Here is a 20061-nt window from a genome sequence, read left to right as displayed (position 1 = left end):
AACTTAACCATTTCCAAGGCTGGATTGGAAATCCACCAAGCTTGGGAGCTCTAATGATGAGGGAATGTCCCTCGAAACGCATTAATTTTTGTGTTTTGGACAGCCCTTTTTATTTCTCACATTTACTAGGTGTGTCGGAACCTGGGGATGAGAAATCTTCTGTTTCTACCACTTATAGAGTTGGTAGATCCACGTTCAACTCAAGCAGAGAAAGTGGGGATGGAGAAGAAGCCTAGCACTTTTGAGCCATAGACAGTGATGGGTGTATTAAAGTGGTTGTAAACCCTGTACAACCGCTGTCCCCTACATGTAAGCCTATAATAAAGGCTTACCTGTGAGTACTGGAAATATATTGGAAATCTCTCCTAAACCTGTACAGTTTAGGAGATATTTGCCATATACGCTTGCACTGGCAGCGCATGCACACTTCAGAAAGGGCACGACTGTGCCGTTTCTATAGGGAGCGTGCTGTGACGTCAGGTCCCTTGCGCATGCATGGGAGTGACGTCATGCAACTCTGGCCAGTAACAGAGCCGGAGTCCATGGGACCCGGAAGGAAAAGGGGTTGAGGATGGATGCAGCCAAAAAGCGGGGACAACGGTGAGGTCGCAGGCTTCTTCCACAGGCAAGGGGCACATAATGGGCTAATATGCAATGCATAATAGTCCATTATGCTTTTACTTTGCAGGGAACAAAGAGGAAGCAAAACATCAGGGTTTACTTCCTCAAAGGTCAAGAAAGTTAGAGTTGAAAAAAATCTACTTTGGTCAGATAGGCCACTTGTCAAGTGCCTAAATTAGGGCTAGAACTGGACAAAGATTAGTCCTGCTATGGTTCAAGAAAACCTCATCACTGGGCAGTTTGTGTTCTGCAACCTTTGGCAGAGGGAGTGTGGGCTTCAGTTTTTCTCATAGTTCCCTTGCCCATGGTTTCCACCATTGCCATCAGTGAAGGGGCTCCCCTAGGGGGTATTCACAAAGAAAGGTGCAATACCTAAGGTAAGTATCTGTGGAAGGATAGACAGCAACTCAGGTCTCGGCCATCTTGCAGTGAAGTTCTCACAGTAAAAAGGAAGGGAGGATCTTAGTACCTCTAGGCAGAAGTTGTGCTAACAGTATAACCTGTGGTGTGATAGAACAACTATTCATCCAGGTGAAAGTTCTGATTAATGTGGTAAAAAAATTCCACCAGACACTTCAATAAGCATACAGCAAGTAATGGCAATATTGACACATGCTGTATCAGTTACATAATACAATGAACCTCTCTTACCTGTCCATGTTGCTGGTCCTTATATAGGTCCACGCTTAGCCCATCATGGTGGGCATACCCCTGGAGGGGTCTTTAGGGTCTAGAGCAGGGATATGCAATTAGTGGACCTCCAGCTGTTGCAGAACTACAAGTCCCATGAGGCAAAGCAAGACTCTGACAGCCACAAGCATGACACCCAGAGGTAGAGGCATGATGGGACTTGTAGTTTTGCAACAGCTGGAGGTCCGCTAATTGCATATCCCTGGTCTAGAGACTATAGGAAAGGACCAAATGTCAAGGTGAACACCCAAGCAGGATCCAGTGACCAAAACAACTTTACAGGCCATCCCCACAGAGTGGGGTTTAGATATGGTTCCCAAGATATTAGTAAAGTTGCATCAATCCCTATGAACTTCTTCTATTGCTACAGAACAAGGCAGTAAAAATACAAACAGAAAAAAGAAAACGAGTTAAGCAAAACTTCTCCATTAGGGAAAAAAAGGAAGCCATCAAAAAACTCAGGAGTACTTAGGGAGATGGTAGGGTTATAGGAGTAGGTCTAGAGGACGAGCCCAAAAAGACTTTTGCTAGTGTCCAAGCACCTGAAGGTAGCATCCTAAAACTAAGGGTCTATGAATATGTCAGTGTCCTGTACCTTGTGGCTAAATCAGAGTTCCACCCAAAAATTGAACTTCTGCTGTCTGGATTCCTCCCCATCTCCGGTCTTACATTTGACACCTTTCGGGGAGGAAGAGATACCTGTCTAATGCAGATATTTGTTCCCACTTTAGTCAAAAGATCACCGCAGTATCCGTGGCGATCTACGCCATGTCCGGCCCCTCCTCCATCCCACTCGCTGTCTTCTGGGAGACACACAGCTGGAACCATTCAGAAAGTGCAACGCGACTCACGCATGCGCAGTAGGGAACCAGGCTGTGAAGCCGCAAGGCTTCACTTCCCGATTCCCTTACTAACAATGCCAGTGCCTCCACCCGGAGCTGAGGGATGGGTTGGCTTCGGTTGAGGACATTGCGGGCGCCCTGGAAAGGTAAGTATCCTTACTTTAAAAGTCAGAAGCTGCAGTATTTGTAGCTGCTGACTTAATTTTTCTTCTTTAGGCAGAACTCCGCTTTAAGATATGCAGATTTTAACTTTTGCATGAAAAATGAGAACTTTGCTAGAGAAGGAAAGTGATTAACCTCCTCAGGCCCGCATGATCGGGTATATCTGAATGATGCCTGTAGCTATAGGCAACATTGAGATATTGCCAGCTTCAGCCGGTGATTCCCTACAGCATAAGAATGAACATAGCGGCTGTTCCGCCACTTGAGAGAGTATCTATGATCATCGGGGGCCAGGCACGATGTTATGACATCACGCCCGACCTCTGCATTCAAAAAACCAGCGCCGCTTCGGCTAGAAAGTGGTGATGGGTTTATTTTTATTTTTTTATTTTAGGCTTCCCAGCCTAGTGGTGAGATGCGGGGTCTTATTGATCCTATATCTCACTATAAAAAGGACCTGTCATGTCATATTCCTATTACAAGGGATGATTACATTCCTTGTAATAGGAATAAAAGTGATCAAATTATTATTATTTTTTCCAAAAAAGTGCCAAAATAAAAAGAGAAAGTATAATTAACAATAATTTTTTTTTTAAAGCGCCCCTGTCCCAATGAGCTTGCACACAGAAGCTAACGCAAACGCAAGTCCTGCCCACATATGAAAACGCTGTTCAAATCATACATGTGAGGTATCGATGCGAACGTTGGAGCGAGAGCAATCATTTTGTCCCTAGACCTCCTCAAAACATGTAACCAGTAAAAAAAAATTCAAGCGTCGCCTATGGGGATTTTTAAGTAACGAACTTTGGCGCCATTGCACGAGCGTGTGCAATTTTGAAGAGTGACATGTTCGGTATCTATTTACTCAGCATAAGTTCCTCTTTCACAATATGTAACAACATTGGGCTAACTTTACTGTTTTGTTTTTTTTGAATAAACACAAAAGTGTTTGTTTCTCAAAAAAAAGTGTTCGGAAAATTGCTGCGCCAATACCGTGTGAGATACAAAGTTGGAACAACCGCCATTGTATTCTCTAGGGTCTTTGCTAGCAAAAAAAAATAAAAATCTGATTTTTACATGTAGGAGAGAAATGTCAGAATTGGCCTGGGTGGCAAGTGGTTAAATAATTTAAATAAAAGTCTGTGAACAGTAAAAATGTTGACTATTCTTCTCCAAAACTATCTTCTGTTGACAATCATAGAATATTCATATTTTGGTGTGGTTAATATTACTGCAACAATGCTTTTCCCTGCATTTAAAGTAGTTATTTTGAAGAAGCACCCTCCTAAAAAAGGGGACCTGTTCACAATATTACATGAACACTCATTAAATTTAGAATTTTGCCCAACAAAGAGAAACCAGTGTCGTGTCATCTTGGGTACGATAGCCTAAGTCACGGACGATAACAATTCCTGCTTCTGCAGTGAGTATTCCTTGTGGAAATCCCTCACTTACATGCTTAGTTTGGAGAATTACATGCACAAGGGTAGCCTTGCCAGTATGCGATCCTTCAACAGTGTTGGGGGGGAGATTGCAGTGTATCTGGACCCTATGCCAACAGCCCAGATCACTGTGCCCTGCCTGAGTTTTCTCCCCTTTAGGCATTATTCCCTCCTTCCTCAATACCAAGAATCCTCAGATATAATGTCATGGCGAAATGCAGCCATAATAGTGGACTAAAAACAAAGGGACTTGAAGCACGTTTCTACACTCTCGCCTACAAAGTCTCTGAATTCCCTGCTGCTGCAGTTGCTTCTGCACAATCAACCAAGGATGGAAAATTGTATCTAATCCTTATTTGGGGATAAGGATTACTCCAAAAAAGTATAGTATCCCAGTCCTTACTGACGGTCTACACGTGTTTAAATTTGGAGCTGCCTGCACTGATTAACCTGGGTCCTCTGAAGGTACCTCAACCTGTTATTGTGTCTGATCCTGTATAGTGACTGACCCAACCTGGAAAAAGTCAAATGATTGACAGAAGTATTCACAGCCTCTACTCCATTCCATTTGTCAAGAACTCCCAATGCAGTCAAATGCCACATAATGAAGGAGAATTACATATACTTTACGCAGGCCATTTGTCACATGCAATGTAACATGGCATTCTGAAGCAGTAGCCATTTAAGTATTGAAAGCATTTATAAAAAAGATTGTTAAAAAAAGAAAAAAAAAAAGGAATTTTGAAGTGTACTACCACTGTTCCCTGCAGCAGTGGAAGGCATCATAAATATACTATCTATGTCTGTAATGGCAGCTGTACAAAGACTATAAAACACGTACTAAATGTAACTTCTGTTAGAACCCATCAATAAAACCCATTCCATTAGAAACTATAACATCTGGTACTTTGCTCTATAAAAAACACACAAAAATGCTAAAACACATTGGGTAAAACAGGTAAAAACTTTACTAAACATGCTATTTGCGATAAATGTTATAAACAGGCAAATCTTAACCTGGAAACCATAAACTTTGATAATATTTGGCTTAAAAAATGCAGGGATATTTTCATGAAATACATCAATATAAATAAAAATTATAATGAAACCATAGGCAACCTGTAAAACATGTTGCATACTTATTTTACAGTGTTTGGTGTGTCCTGAAGTGATATAGATATATTTTCTGTTGTATAAAATGTTCACACATCAAAATTATATATATATATATATATATATATATATATATATATATATATATATATATATATATATATATATATACACACACACACACACACACACACACACACACAGCGGGTAAAAGGTATTGAACACGTCAACATTTTTGTAGGTAAATATATTTCTAAAGGTGCTACTGAACTGACATTTTCACCATATATTAGTAACAGCCCATGCAAGCCATACATACAAAGAAAACAAAACAAATAAGTTCAGAAATGAAGTTATGTGTAATAAAATGGAATGACATAGGGATAAAGTATTTGACCTCCAAACATGGTGTGTAGTATGGCAAAAAAAAAGTTCAATTTTGGTCTAAAATGACCAGACTATATTCTGCTGGAATTTTACAGGCTTGTCTGTTGGGGAGCAAACTTTAAATGAGCTTCAACATGCTTTTTCTTCAGTAATGGAGGCTTGTGTGGTGAGTGTGCATACAGGCAGAAATCTTGTTTTTATTTTCAATACTTTATTTTAAGGTTACATAGTTAATACAGACAACTCGGTATAGGTATGTTGAAAAAGAAACCTGTACATAGATGGTCAACAAAGCAATAAGCCCTTGCATGTAAAGGATGTAGATCCGAGTATGAATGGTGACTGGAAATACCAGGTAATGGGGAACCTCTGTATCCCACATTACATTTTTACGTTACACTGTATACACCAATAGTGTATAAAAAACAGAGGCGAAAAAAAAGACCCAGAGCATCACACTAAGGAGACAAAATAGAGGAGAAAAGAAAGAGGTAAAGGAAGGGAAAAGAGAAAGTAACATGGGGGTGGGGGGGGGGGGGGCTTGGTGTTGGTTTTGGGGGAAAGGGATCCAGTTGTATCATCAATCTTACAGGTGCGGGAGACGCACGAGAACAATCCTCTGATGAGAGGATTTACTTCAGAGTTTTGTACTCCTCAAAGTAGACAAATTTGTGCCTTATAGTAAAATTAGATTCTTTCCATTTTCAGATTATGGCCTCGACAGTGCTCACTGGAACATTCAGAAGTTTAAATATCCTTCTGTAACCAATGCCATCAGTATGTTTGGCAGCAATAAGTTTCTTGTGACACCTTGGTAATGAGACATATTTTTATAAGCCATCAGTTGAGACTAAACCAGCAGATATTAATTTGCATCGACAAGGGGCAGGATTGTTTTCTAATTACTGATAGATTTCAGCTGGTGTCTTGGCTTCCCATGCCTTTTTGCACCGTTCTTTCTTAACGTGTTCAATACTTTATCCCTGTGTCATTCCATTTCACTATGCATAACTTACTTGCTGGGGAAAATCTTCCAATTTTGTGGGACTTTAAGAATGGCTTCACAGATAATCTGCTCCAGGAAAAATGAAATACAAAACGTTAGACAACAGTAATTCGGAAATGGGAGCATAACCTCAGACAACCAAGAAAACTACAGGAGCATCCAATGCGTTTCAAATAGTGTGATATTATGTATCTTCTTCAGGGAAGCTTTTAAGTAGGATAGAGGATGATGTTCTACAAAATAAACATTGAAATAAGCATCTCAAATAATATACAGTATCTCACAAAAGTGAGTACACCCCTCACATTTTTGTAAATATTTTATTATATCTTTTCATGCGACAAGACTGAAGAAATGACACTTTGCTACAATGTAAAGTAGTCAGTGTACAGCTTGTATAACAGTGTAAATATGCCGTCTCCTCAAAATAACGCAACAGCCATTAACCCCTTCAGCCCCAGAAGATTTTACCCCCTTCCTGAACCGAGCATGTTTTGTGATTCGGCACTGCGCCGCTTTAACCACTTCAGCTCCGGACCAATAAACACCTTAAGGACCAGAGGTCTTTTTGCAATTTCGCACTGCGCTGCTTTAACTGGTAATTGCGCGGTCATGCAATATTGCACCCAAACGAAATTTGCGTCCTTTTCTTCCCACAAATAGAGCTTTCTTTTGATGGTATTTGATTGCCTCTGCGATTTTTAATTTTTGCGATATAAATGGAAAAAGAGCGAAAATTTTGAAAAAAAAAGATATTTTCTTCTTTTTGTTATAAGAAAAATCGAATAAACTAAATTTTAGTCATACATTGAGGGCAAAATTTATTCAGCCACATGTCTTTAGTAAAAAAAATGTCAATAAGCGTATATTTTTTGGTTTGCGCAAAAGTTATAGCGTCTACAAACTAGAGTACATTTTCTGGAATTTACACAGCTTTTAATTTATGACTGCCGATCTCATTTCTTGAGGTGCTAAAATGGCAGGGCAGTACAAATCCCCCCCAAATGACCCCATTTTGGAAAGTAGACACCCCAAGGAAATTGCTGATGGGTATGTTGAGCCCATTGAATATTTATTTTTTTTGTCCTAAGGGATTGAATAATGACAAAAAAAAAAAAAAAACTAAATGATATATTGCTCACACATGCCATGGTTATATGTGGAATTGCACCCCAAAATATATTCCGCTACTTCTCCCGAGTATGGGGATACCACGTGTGTGGGACTTTTTGGGAGTCTAGTCGCGCACGGCACCCCGAAAACCAATCACCACCTTCAGGATTTCTAAGGGTGCAAATTTTTGATTTAACTCCTCACTACCTATCACAGTTTCGAAGGCCATAAAATGCCAAAATAGCACAAAACCCCCCAAAATGACCCCATTTTGGAAAGTAGACACCCCAAGCTATTTACTGAGAGGCATGTTGAGTCCATGGAATATTTTATATTTTGCCACAAGTTGCGGGAATATTACAAACTTTTTTTTTTTTGCACCAAGTTGTCACTAAATGATATATTGCTCACACATGCTATGGGCATATGTGAAATGACACCCCAAAATACATTCTGCTGCTTCTCCCGAGTACAGGGATACCACATGTGTGGGACTTTTTGGGAGTCTAGTCGCGCACGGCACCCCGAAAACCAATCACCACCTTCAGGATTTCTAAGGGTGCAAATTTTTGATTTAACTCCTCACTACCTATCACAGTTTCGAAGGCCATAAAATGCCAAAATAGCACAAAACACCCCCAAATGACCCCATTTTGGAAAGTAGACACCCCAAGCTATTTACTGAGAGGCATGTTGAGTCCATGGAATATTTTATATTTTGCCAAAAGTTGCGGGAATATTACAAACTTTTTTTTTTTTTTGCACAAAGTTGTCACTAAATGATATATTGCTCACACATGCTATGGGCAGAAGTCAAATTACACCCCAAAATAAATTCTGCTGCTTCTCCCGAGTACGGGGATACCACATGTGGGGGACTTTTTGGGAGCCTAGCCGCGTACGGGACCCCGAAAACCAAGCACTGCCTTCCGGATTTGAATATAAAATGCTATAAAAAACAAACTAACCAGAGTCACCCGTAACACTTATACGGTGATCAGTGGTGAAAGGGTTAACTAGGGGCAATCAGGGGGTTCAAATTTTTATTAGGTAGTATATGGGGGTCCCTGGCGCTATATAAAAACCTGACGGGGAACCTAAATAACTAACTGGCTAACCAGCGTCACCAGTGACACTTATACTGTGATCGCTGGTGAAAGGGGGTGAAAGGGTTAACTAGCAGCAATCAGGGGGTTAAAACCATTATTGGGTAGTATATCGGGGTACCTAGCGCTAGAAAAACCTGGCGGTGAACCTAAAAAAATAACTAGCTACCTAGCGACACTAGCGACACTGATGCAGCGTTCAGAAAAATTATCGCTTAGTGACACTGGCAAAAGGGGGTGAAAGGGTTAACTAGCGGAAATCAGGGGGTTAAAACCATTATTGGGTAGTATATCGGGGTACCTAGCGCTATAAAAACCTGGCGGTGAACCTAAAAAAATAACTAGCTACCTAGCGACTGTAGCGACACTAATGCAGCGATCAGAAAAACGATCGCTTAGTGACACTGGCAAAAGGGGGTGAAAGGGTTAACTAGCGGCAATCAGGGGGTTAAAACCATTATTGGGTAGTATATCGGGGTACCTAGCGCTATAAAAACCTGGCGGTGAACCTAAAAAAATAACTAGCTACCTAGCGACTGTAGCGACACTAATGCAGCGATCAGAAAAACGATCGCTTAGTGACACTGGCAAAAGGGGGTGAAAGGGTTAACTAGCGGCAATCTGGGGGTTAAAACCATTATTGGGTAGTATATCGGGGTACCTAGCGATATAAAAACCTGGCGGTGAACCTAAAAAAATAAATAGCTACCTAGCGACACATGCAGCGATCAGAAAAATGATCGCTTAGTGACACTGGCAAAAGGGGGTGAAAGGGTTAACTCTAGGGGCAATCAGGGGGTTAAATCTTTATTGGGGGGTGATAGGGGGCTACCCTGGACCTAACACTAACTGTCCTGACAGTTTTTACTGTCACAACTGACACTGAATGCATTGATCAGTAAAGAAATGATCAATGCAATCAGTGACACTGTGACTGGGGGGGGAGGGGGGGCGGGGGGGGGATCGGGGGGCGATCGGGGGGGGGGGATCGGGGGGGGTTTGTGTGCCTGTGTGTACCTACATGTCAGTGTAGTGTTGGTGCACACTTACTTTTACTCTTCTCCTCGTAGTCCGGTCAAAAAGACCGCCCCGAGGAGAATGACATCACTTCCTCCTTCCTGTGTAAACAATACACAGGGGAGGAAGCTTCTCATTGGCCAGGAGCGATCCAGAGGGGGTGGCCGAAAACCAACGGCCATCCCCTCATCACGGAGCGCTCCTGGACCGAATCGGACCGCCGTAAACAGCGGGAGGGGGTCCGATCGGACCCCCCACCCGCTGGAAGGCAATCACGTAGATGTACGTGATTGTGCCTGCCTGTGCCATTGTGCTGACGTACAATGGCAATACGGCGGTCCTTAAGTGGTTAACTAACAATTGTGTGATCATGTGACATTATACCCCAAAAAAAATTTCACTCAAATAGAGCTTTCTTTTGGTGGTATTTGGCCACCTCGGCAGTTTTTATTGCGCTATAAACAAAAAAAAAATCAACAATTTAAAAAAAAGCTACATTTTTTACTTTTTGCTATAATAAATTGCCCCGAAATACATTATATATATATATATATATATATATATATATATATATATATATTTAAAAAAACCAAAAAAAAAAACCTTAATTTCTTTCTCAGTTTAAACATACATATTTTTGGTAAAAAAAAAAAGAAATCGTGAAAAGTGTATATTGATTGGTTTGCGCAAAAGTTATAGCATCTGCAAAATTAGAGGATAGATTTATGGCATTTTTATTTTTATTAGTAATTGCGGTGATCTGCGATTTTTATCAGAACCGCGTCATTGCAGCAGACAGATCGGACACTTGACACTTTGGGGACAATTGACATTTATACAGAGCTAAAAAAAAGCCACCGATTACTGTGTAAATGTCACAGGCAGGGAAGGGGTTAAACACTAGAGGGAGATCAAGGGGTTAAATGTGTGTTCAGTTCAGTTCTAGAGCTGCACGATTCTGGCCAAAATGAGAGTCACATTATACAAAAAAATTGGGCTAACTTTACTGGCTAGTTTTTTTTAATCTATTAATGTAATTTTTTCCAAACAAATTGCATTTGAAAGACTGCTGCGCAAATACAGTGTGACATAAAATATTGCAACAACCATCATTTTATTCTCTAGGGTCTCTACTAAAAAAAAAAATGTTTATATAAATATATATATAGATAGATAGATAGATAGATAGATAGATAGATAGATAGATAGATAGATAGATAGATAGATAGATAGATAGATAGATAGATAGATATAATTATTGGGGGTTCTAAGTCATTTTCTAGCAAAAAAATAAAAAATTTAACTTGAAACCAACAAATGTCAGAAAAAGGTTTAGTGTTTAAGTAGTTAAACTTTCCTCACTTACACAGAAAGTATATTCCATTGACAAATTGTTACAATGTTTAGACTTAGTTCAACTGATAAAGAATGTTGTGCTTCTTGGCAGACTGCCTAGATTTTTTTTCTTCCTTTCTTTTGATAGCTGTGGCTTCAGAAGAGCAGGGAGAATTCTTTGCTTTCCAAGAATCGTGAAAAAAGTTATCAAGATTGCAATGAGGAAAGATTAGTGATAATGATTCTTGATAATTAATCGTGCAGCTCTAGCGTGTTCTAACTGTGGGGGGTGGGCTACCTAGGACATGACATATCACTGCTCCCTGTTAGTAGGCAGAACAGGGAAATGCCTTGCATTCCCGTTCTGCCTCTGCTTTTCGCAATCTCTGGCCACCAAGAGACAGAGTCCGTGGGACCCACGGGCACGCTTCGGAGGCGCGTGCGCCACCCGCAAACCCGGGACTAAGAAAAGATTTATGGATACGCCCTTTTGCACATCGTTCCATTCTGCTGACGTACATCGGTTTGCAGCAGTCAGGAAGCGGTTACTGTCTAAACCGCTAGCAACAAAAGTGAATACACCCCCCTAAGTGAAAATGTCCCAACTGGGCCAAGTGTAAATATTTTGTGTGGTCACCATTATTTTCCAGCACTGCCTTAACCCTCTTGAGCATGCAGTTTACCAGCGCTTCACAGGCTGGCACTGGAATCATCTTCCACTTCCGTTTGAGGATGCCCCACAGATGCACAATAGTGGTTAGGTCTGGAGACAAGTCAATGGTCGTCTTGGGGGTGTGTTTGGGGTAGTTATGTTGGAATACTGTCCTGCTGCCCAGTCTCTGAAGGGGGGGGGGGGGGAAATCATGCTCTGCTTCAGTATGTCACAGTACATGTTGGCATTAATGGTTCCCTCAATGAACTGTAGCTCCCTAGTGTCAGCAGCACTGATGCAGCCCCAGACCATGACACTCCCACCACCATGGTTGACTGTAGGCAAGACACACTTGTCTTTGTACTCTTCATCTGGTTGCTGCCACACACATGCTTGACACCATTTGAATCAAATACACTCATCTCGGTCTCTTCTGGAACGACAGCTATGCAGGCCAATTTGATGCAGTGTGCGACATATGGTCTTAGCACTGACAGGCTGACCACCCCAACCCCTTCAACCTCTGCAGAAATGCTGGCAGCACTCATACATATATATTTCCCAATCACAACCTCTGGATATGATGCTGAGCACGTGTTCTCAACTTCTTTGGTCAACCATGGCGAGGCCTGTTTAGAGTACAACCTGTCCTGTTAAATCACTGTATGGTCTTGGCCACTGTGTTGCAGCTCAGTTTCAGGGTCTTGGCAATCTTCTTATAGACTAGGCCATCTTTATGTAGAGCAACAATTCCTTTTTTTCAGATTCTCAGAGAGTTCTTTGCCATGAAGTGCCACGTTGAACTTCCAGTGACCAGTATGTTACCCATTCACACCTGCAATCCTGTAACACTAACAAGCCACATGACACCAGGGAGGGAAAATGGCTAATCGGGCCTAATTTGGACATTTTCACATAGTGGATGTACTAATTTTTGTTGCCACGGGTTTAGACATTAATGACTGTGTGTTGAGTTATTTTGACGGGATAGCAAATTTACACTGTTATACAATGGTAAAAATCTTTTGTTTTTATTCTCAACGTTTCAAAAAAAAGTGCAATCCATCTGATGGAAGCGGACAATAAAAAAAAAAAAAAAAAAAAAAAAGCTGCCGTTTTGATCTACATCCTCTGCCAGACCCGTGGCATTGTCAGATTGGATCCTGACAGGATAATTCCGTAGTCTGAGCGTCCACGCCTTTAGGGCCAGGCGTACTGCCCAAATCTCTAGAATATTGATGGGCAAGGTCAGCTCTAATTTGGACCACTTCCCTTGGACAGAGGCTTCTTCCAGGACTGCTCCCCAGCCCAAAAGGCTGGCATCTGTTGTTACAACTTTCCAAGTAACCAGTAGAAAGGATTTTTCTTTTTAGGGCTAGTTCACACCAGACGCAGGTCCATTCAGTGCCGTGCACTTTTTTTCTGCACAAAATGCATGCAGTGTTTTCCATGTATTCCAATGGCTCTAGTTCACAACATGCAGTCAGTTTTCGGTCAGTTTCTGCAGCGGAAACTGACTGCATGGGGTGAACTAGAGCCATTAGAATACATGGAAAACACTGTGCATGCATTTTTAGTGCAGAAAAAAAAAAGCACACAGAACTGCGTCTGGTGTGAACGAGCACTTTTTGGATATTAACCAATTGAGGCTCTGACGCACTTTGGTGGATAAACGCATCAGAAAATCTAGAGTTTGGACCTTCTTGTTCCAAGTTGACAGGATACTGTTTTGCAGCAGTCTTGAATGAAACTGCGAAATTGGGAATCGCCTCGAAGGAAGCAATTTTTCCCAATAAACTCATGCAAAAATTAATAGGATTCTTCTTTGTTTTGATCAACTGAATCAGAACCGATTCTTTCCTGGGGCAAAAATAACCTTTTTTTGACTATATCTATGATCAGCCCTAAGTACTGCAATCTCCTTGATGGTTTTAAGGAGGATTTTTCTAGGTTGAGGATCCAACCTAAAGTATTCCAGGTAGCTGACTGGGATGACCAGACTTTGGTTTAAACGGGCTACCGATTGATCTATCAAGAGTAGATCGTCTAAGTAGGCTAGTATCGTTATACTTTGAGCAATTAATGTGGCTAAAGGAGGAGCCAGGATCTTTATAAACACTTGAGGTGCAGTAGCTAGCCCGAATAGTTAGAGCTACAAACTGGAAATAAAGATGTTCCATCTCGAATCATAGAAAGATGGAGATAAGCATCCTTGATGTCGATCAACGCCAGAAGTTCTCCCCCTTGTAGGAAGGAGACTACTGATCGGATAGAGAAAAAAAAAAAAATGAGGAGACGGGAGACTTGGAACCCGGGCTTGTACCTTGGAGCTATTGAGGAAGACCCTTATTCGTCTTCCTGTCAGATCCTTGAGAACTGCAGAAGAATTTCCCCTATTAAGCGAGCGGGGCGCCTCCTCATAAGGAGGCTTCAGCATCTTTTAAGTTTCCTCCCCCTAGATCTCTTTTGTCCCTGGGGTTAAATTGGACGATTACCTTTTGAACCTGATTGCGGAAGCCATCGTGGCTGCCTGGAGGCTGATGCCCCTGGCACAAAAGAAGGAGTTTAAAAATGAAAATATATTTACTCCTTTACTTAAATGGCAAAAGGGAGTACTTTTCCCACTAGAATTTCTTTGGATGAATTATACAAACATTCTCAAATAGCTGTTTCACCGCGAAAGTAAGACTAGCCAGGAGCTTCTGCATGGTGAAAGGTAGTTTATCCTCCGCTGACGTACATTTCCACACTCATGTGTTTAGCTGTTTATGTTAGCAACAATGGTGCACGGAACCGTGTATAGCAGCTGGTATTCCCAGGCGGTCTCCCATACAGGTACTAACCAGGCCTGACCCTGCTTAGCTTCTGAGATCAGATGAGATCGGATGCTTTCAGGGTGATGTGGCCGTAGGCAGCTCAGCAGTCGTGCGGTTGGCTAATTTATAAGCAAGCACCTGCATGGGGACCTTGTGGAGGTTCTACCATAGAAACCCACAAAGAAATTATTGCAAACATAAAGCTGCCAGATTCTGGGCCTGCTGAGCAGGATACTTGAACACCTGTTAAACTGGCCTCACAATGATTAACCACTTTAGGACCGCCGCATGTAAAAATATGTCGGCAGAATGGCACGGACGGGCACAATCATGTACCCGTACATGCCTGCCTTCCAGCGGGTGGGGCGTCCGATCGGACCCCCTCCCGCTGGCTGCGGCGGTCTGTTTCGCTTCAGGAGCGATCCGGAATGAGGCGATGGCCGTTGGTTTCTGGCCATGCCCTCTCGATCGCTCCTGGCGAATGAGAAGCTTCCCCTGCCTGTGTAGTGTAAACACAGGCAGGAGGAAGTGATGTCACTCTCCTCGGGGCGGTCTTTTTGACCGGACTGCGAGGAGAGAAGACATAGTAAGTGCACCAACACTACACTGACATGTAGGTACACATAGGCACACTGTCACCACCTCGATCCCTTCCCAGTCACAGTGTCACTGATTGCAGTGATCATTTACTGATCACTGCATTTAGTGTCAGTTGTGACTGTAAAAAGTGTCAGGGCAGTTAGTGTTAGGTCCAGGGTAGCCCCCTACCCCCCATAAAGGTTTAACCCCCTGATTGTCCCTAGAGTTAACCCTTTCACCCCCTTTTGCCAGTGTCACTAAGCGATCGTTTTTCTGATCGCTGCATTAGTGTCACTGGTGCCGCTAGGTAACTAGTTATTTTTTAGGTTCACTGCCAGGCTTTTTATATAGTGTTAGGTACCCCCATATACTATCTAATAAAGATTTTAACCCCCTGATTGCCCCTAGAGTTAATCCTTTCACCAGTGATCACGTATAAGTGTTACAGGTGACTCTGGTTAGTTAGTTTGCTTTTTATAGCATCAGAGCACCCACCATTTATTACCCAATAAAGGTTTAACCCCCTGATCCCCCAGCAGGTGATATCAATTAGGTTTTAGGGTCAGATAGGGTCTGCGTCGCCCCAGGCAGCACTAGGTTAGTGCCAGTACCGCTAACACCCACGCGTAAAGCATACACCTCCCGTAGTGGTATAGTATCTGAACAGATCAATATCTGATCTGATCAGATCTATACTAGCGTCCCCAGCAGTTTAGAGTTCCAAAAAAAACACATTGTTAGTGGGATCAGCCCAGATACCCGCTAGCACCTGCGTTTTGCCCCTCCACCCAACACACCCAAGTGCAGTATCGATCGATCACTGTCACTTACAAAACACCAAACACATAACTGCAGCGTTTGCAGAGTCAGACCTGATCCCTGCGATCGCTAACAGTTTTTTTTGGTAGCGTTTTATATTTAAATCCTGAAGGTGGTGCTTGGTTTTTGGGGTCCCGTACGCGGCTAAGCTCCCAAAAAGTCCCACACATGTGGTATCCCCGTACTTAGGAGAAGCAGCAGAATATATTTTGGGGTGTAATTTTACATATGCCCATAGCATGTGTGAGCAAGATATCATTTAGTAACAACTTTGTGCAAAAAAAAAAAAAAAAAAGTTTGTAATATTCCCGCAACTTGTGGCAAAATATAAAATATTCCATGGACTCAACATGCCTCTCAGTAAATAGCTTGGGGTGTCTACTTTCCAAAATGGGGTCATATGGGGGGGTTTTGTGTTATTTTGTGGCATTTTTATAGCCTTCGAAACTGTGATAGGTAGTGAGGAGTGAAATCAAAAATTTGCACCCTTAGAAATCCTTAAGGCAGGGATTGGTTTTCGGGGTGCCGTACGCGGCTAGGCTCCCAAAAAGTCCAACACATGTGGTATCCCCGTACTCAGGAGAAGCAGCAGAATATATTTTGGGGTGCAATTCCACATATAACTATGGCATGTGTGAGCAATATTTAGAGACAACTTTTTGTAAACTTTTTTTTTTGTCATTATTCAATGAAATGAGATAGGCAGTCATAAATTAAAAGCTGTGTAAATTTCAGAAAATGTACTCTAGTTTGTAGACACTATAACCTTTGCGCAAACCAATAAATATACGCTTATTGACATTTTTTTTACTAAAGACATGTGGCTGAATACATTTTGGCCTAAATGTATGACTAAAATTGAGTTTATAAAATTTTTCTTATAACAAAAAGTAGAAAATATCTTTTTTTTTTAATTTTCAGTCTTTTTCCATTTATATCGCAAAAAATAAAAATCGCAGAGGCAATCAAATACCATCAAAAGAAAGCTCTATTTGTGGGAAGAAAAGGACGCGAATTTCGTTTGGGTACAACATTGCATGACTGCGCAATTACCAGTTAAAGCAGTGCAGTGCGAAATTGTAAAAATACCTCTGGTCCTTAGGCTGACAATTGCTTAAGTGGTTAAGCAATTACTGTCAACGCAGGCTGCTCAATCTGCCATAGAAAAAAAGTGTTTAATTGCTGGTATACTCTACTTGGAGAATTTCCACCACCATAGGATAAAGTGTAAAAAAAAACAAAAAAATTTTATCTGGGAGATCCTCTCAGATACAAAAAAAACTTTTCCAACAATAAATGGACAGGAAAGGGCATGCACAGTTTTAGGAAGCTTTAGTGAACCCAAACACTCAGTTAAGGGAGCATAAATGTGGTGTGGACCATACAAGAAATTGCTCCATCATCAATCTTAAGATTGAAACCAGCTGATTCTCCCACATTTGGCACCTCAGAAGAGGAGTCATCAGCCTCACTACGGTTCCCTGAGGGGATTCATCTTCTCCTACCCCTAGTTCCTCAGTTTGAGGGTCCTGGGCAATGGAAGAGAACCTGTGCGATTAAAGTGGCTAAACTTTTTTTTTTTTTTTAAACCCATCATGGCTGAGGGAAAAAAGAAGGGAAAAAGGCTGCAGTGTTGAAAACGGTTGCAAACATTTAATGGACCTCACTCGCAGAGGAGGATGCCATTTGTACAGATGAGTAGGCTTTCCAGAGCTTGAGGGGAACCCTTTTAGCTCTATTTTGGGGGCGTTTTAACCCCCCTTCTGACCTTAGCCCAATGCACAAAGCAGAGGTACTACCAGAAGAAATCACATCCACTGCTTGAGCAATAGTGCAGCCGCTGCCGCTGCTATTAATGCTCAGCCTCATGCATATAGTAAAAGTGTTAAGCAAGAAATGCCTGTGTCAACAAAACCTCTTTCATGCTCCCTTTGTTCTCTTGTCTCTGTGACAATTTTCAGCCAGCACAAATGGAGTTTTTATTTTTATTTTTTTAATACATTCCCGCGTTGAAGACGACCAACTCTGCACCAAGCCTTGGCCCGACCTTGCATTGTGCCCCTCCTATTGCTGGCAGTACACTTTATGCCCTTAATACCAAAAAGTACTGGATTCCAGAGTCCAGCTCTCAAAAGAGAAGCATTCACAGGCAAAAACCTTGTTTCTTTGGATACAAGGCCCGGGTACCGATCAATTCAGCCAGAAAGACACCATGAATGGATCCGTCTGCATAGCTAGCCCCAGCAAGGATTGCTCTTTACTCCGTGACCAACACCTAGACACTAGCATAAAAATTGAGGTACTCCCAGTAGTGGGAGGGGTTATATAGGGAGTGCACTTTTCTGCATGCGCTTTTTTATTTTAAAACGGGAACTGACTGCACTGGTGTGAACTACGCTACTGAAAACCATAAAACCTAGAATCCATGCGTTTTTGATGCAGAAAAAAACCCCACACTGGACTGCATGTGGTGTGAACTGGCCCTTATAGCAGAAAACAAAAACTCACAAGACTAAGATGAAAAGCAAACTGAATTCTTCACATTTTGTTGCTATATGAGTACTATAGAAATACCTTTTCATTGTTAAGAGAAGATGGTAGAGGGTTAGACTTAATGTCTTTTTCTCTCTCCACGGTTGCTTGGAGAGAACAGTTCACATACACTGAGAACTTAGCAAGACTGAACACTGACAGACCAGGCACACTACCTTCTGGTGAAGTCAAACATGTTAAGAATTTAAAAAAGTCAATGAAGCTTATCGAAAAGGTAAAGGCAGTGCCTTGTGCAAGGCTTTCTATTGAATTTGGTACCCAGCAAAACTCAGAAAATGCCATTAGTGCAAATATATTACTGATGCTTGACTATAACTTAGGACTGGGTTCCAGTTCTTGGGTTGACAACCATAAGACAAGTTTTCTCCTCTCCTTGTTGGTAGTCAAAGCCTGTTTCTTAATTAAATAAAATTTGTGTGTTGCACTCAATGTTGTGTGTTCACATGTGTATGTGATAACCTATTTAAATTGAATGACACAAAAATCCTGTGCAAGCTAAAATGTAATAACTGTTCATTACTAACAAGAAAGTCCACTACAAATTTGTTGATGCAAGGACATGAAAATAAGCACTTACAAAAGTATGCGGTGGTATAATCATTCAAAATGCAAAGCAAATTTATAGAAATCAGTCTGTGCAAACCAGATAATTAGTGATTGTCCATTATCAGTTGTCAAAAAGTACTTGTCAAAAATAAAAACACTCTGAAATCCACCCAAAGTAGGGATATGCAGACCACCACCAAGGATCCCAATGGGTATGCACTCATCTTTTCTTATAGGCCCTCCGAGATGGGCCAAAATAGCCTTTGCCTGATAAACCCATGTTATTTGCTGGTCATTGCAGGTGGATATATTTTCCCAAACATGCTTATCCTCTTTACTGTGGAATCAGAATCATATGTACCATACTGACTATCTCAACCTGCGTCTCCCTCGCTCTGTGGCTGGGATTGTAGAAATTAGAAGATGTTGTAGCAATGACAGAGGCAGCAGACATTGCTACAATGGCTTCTGATCACTACAGTCCCAGCTACTGAGGTAGAGACACAGATTGACATATATGTGGGCAATAGCCAAGCTCAAGAAGAAGTTGGTGGGGAAAAGCATTGCTCACTCAAGGCAAGGAGAGAGTGGCGGGGCAGGGGGGAGATGAGCTCTAGGAGTGCAACACTACTATTTGTATTTATTTCTTTAAAATTAATCACACTTAAAAGCTGCTGCAATATTATATATTTTTTGATGTGCACACTTTTTGTGAACTTTAACGGCCCTTTTCTTGCTGTACTTCTGTTCTAAGACATGCTATTGGCGATCGTAAATGCTAAAAAAAAACTCAATGAATAAAGCAAAAACTTATCTCAGTACTTGGCAGAGCTAGCCCTGGAGATAAAGAGTACCAAAAACGAGGTTAATAATTCAAGGTTAGCCCTTTCACATCAGGGGTTATCACCAGAGAATGCTGCAGCAAAAAGAATTGAATGTACTTCCATAAAGAGGGAAATACCTGGGTGGGTGGAATTGGGGGGGGGGGGGGTGGGGGGGGATTTAAACTTGGCTGACCTTACAAAATAGATTTGTCTCTGTTATGGACCTGATGGAAGAATGTGTCTTCTACTGACTTTTGCAATGCATGAATTCCAGCAGCAAATGCTTTTTATGTAGGTCTTTCTGCATCATGGATCTAAACTGAGTCAAGTGACTTCTCAAAATCATCAAAGCATGCAAATACTTAATCATTCTTCATTTATAGATGCACTGGTTGATCAGTCTGAATACTACGAAGGCATACGTTTCACAAGTCCAAA

General features: G+C 41.6%; 1 protein-coding gene and 1 pseudogene across 1 annotated transcript in view; both read right to left on the bottom strand.

Moving 5' to 3' along the window:
• The window catches only part of PRIM2 (DNA primase subunit 2), a 264458-nt gene that overhangs the window by 168464 nt on the left and 75933 nt on the right, over positions 1-20061 (bottom strand). The window lies entirely within an intron of this gene.
• Positions 14281-14399, bottom strand: LOC143990827 (5S ribosomal RNA; annotated as a pseudogene).

Source organism: Lithobates pipiens, unplaced genomic scaffold (assembly GCF_037356315.1).
Source record: "Lithobates pipiens isolate NorthernLeopardFrog02 unplaced genomic scaffold, aLitPip1_a1.2 Scaffold_18, whole genome shotgun sequence".
Taxonomy (NCBI): domain Eukaryota; kingdom Metazoa; phylum Chordata; class Amphibia; order Anura; family Ranidae; genus Lithobates; species Lithobates pipiens.
Note: the sequence above shows the minus strand (reverse complement) of the source record. Positions and strands in the feature narration are given on the sequence as shown.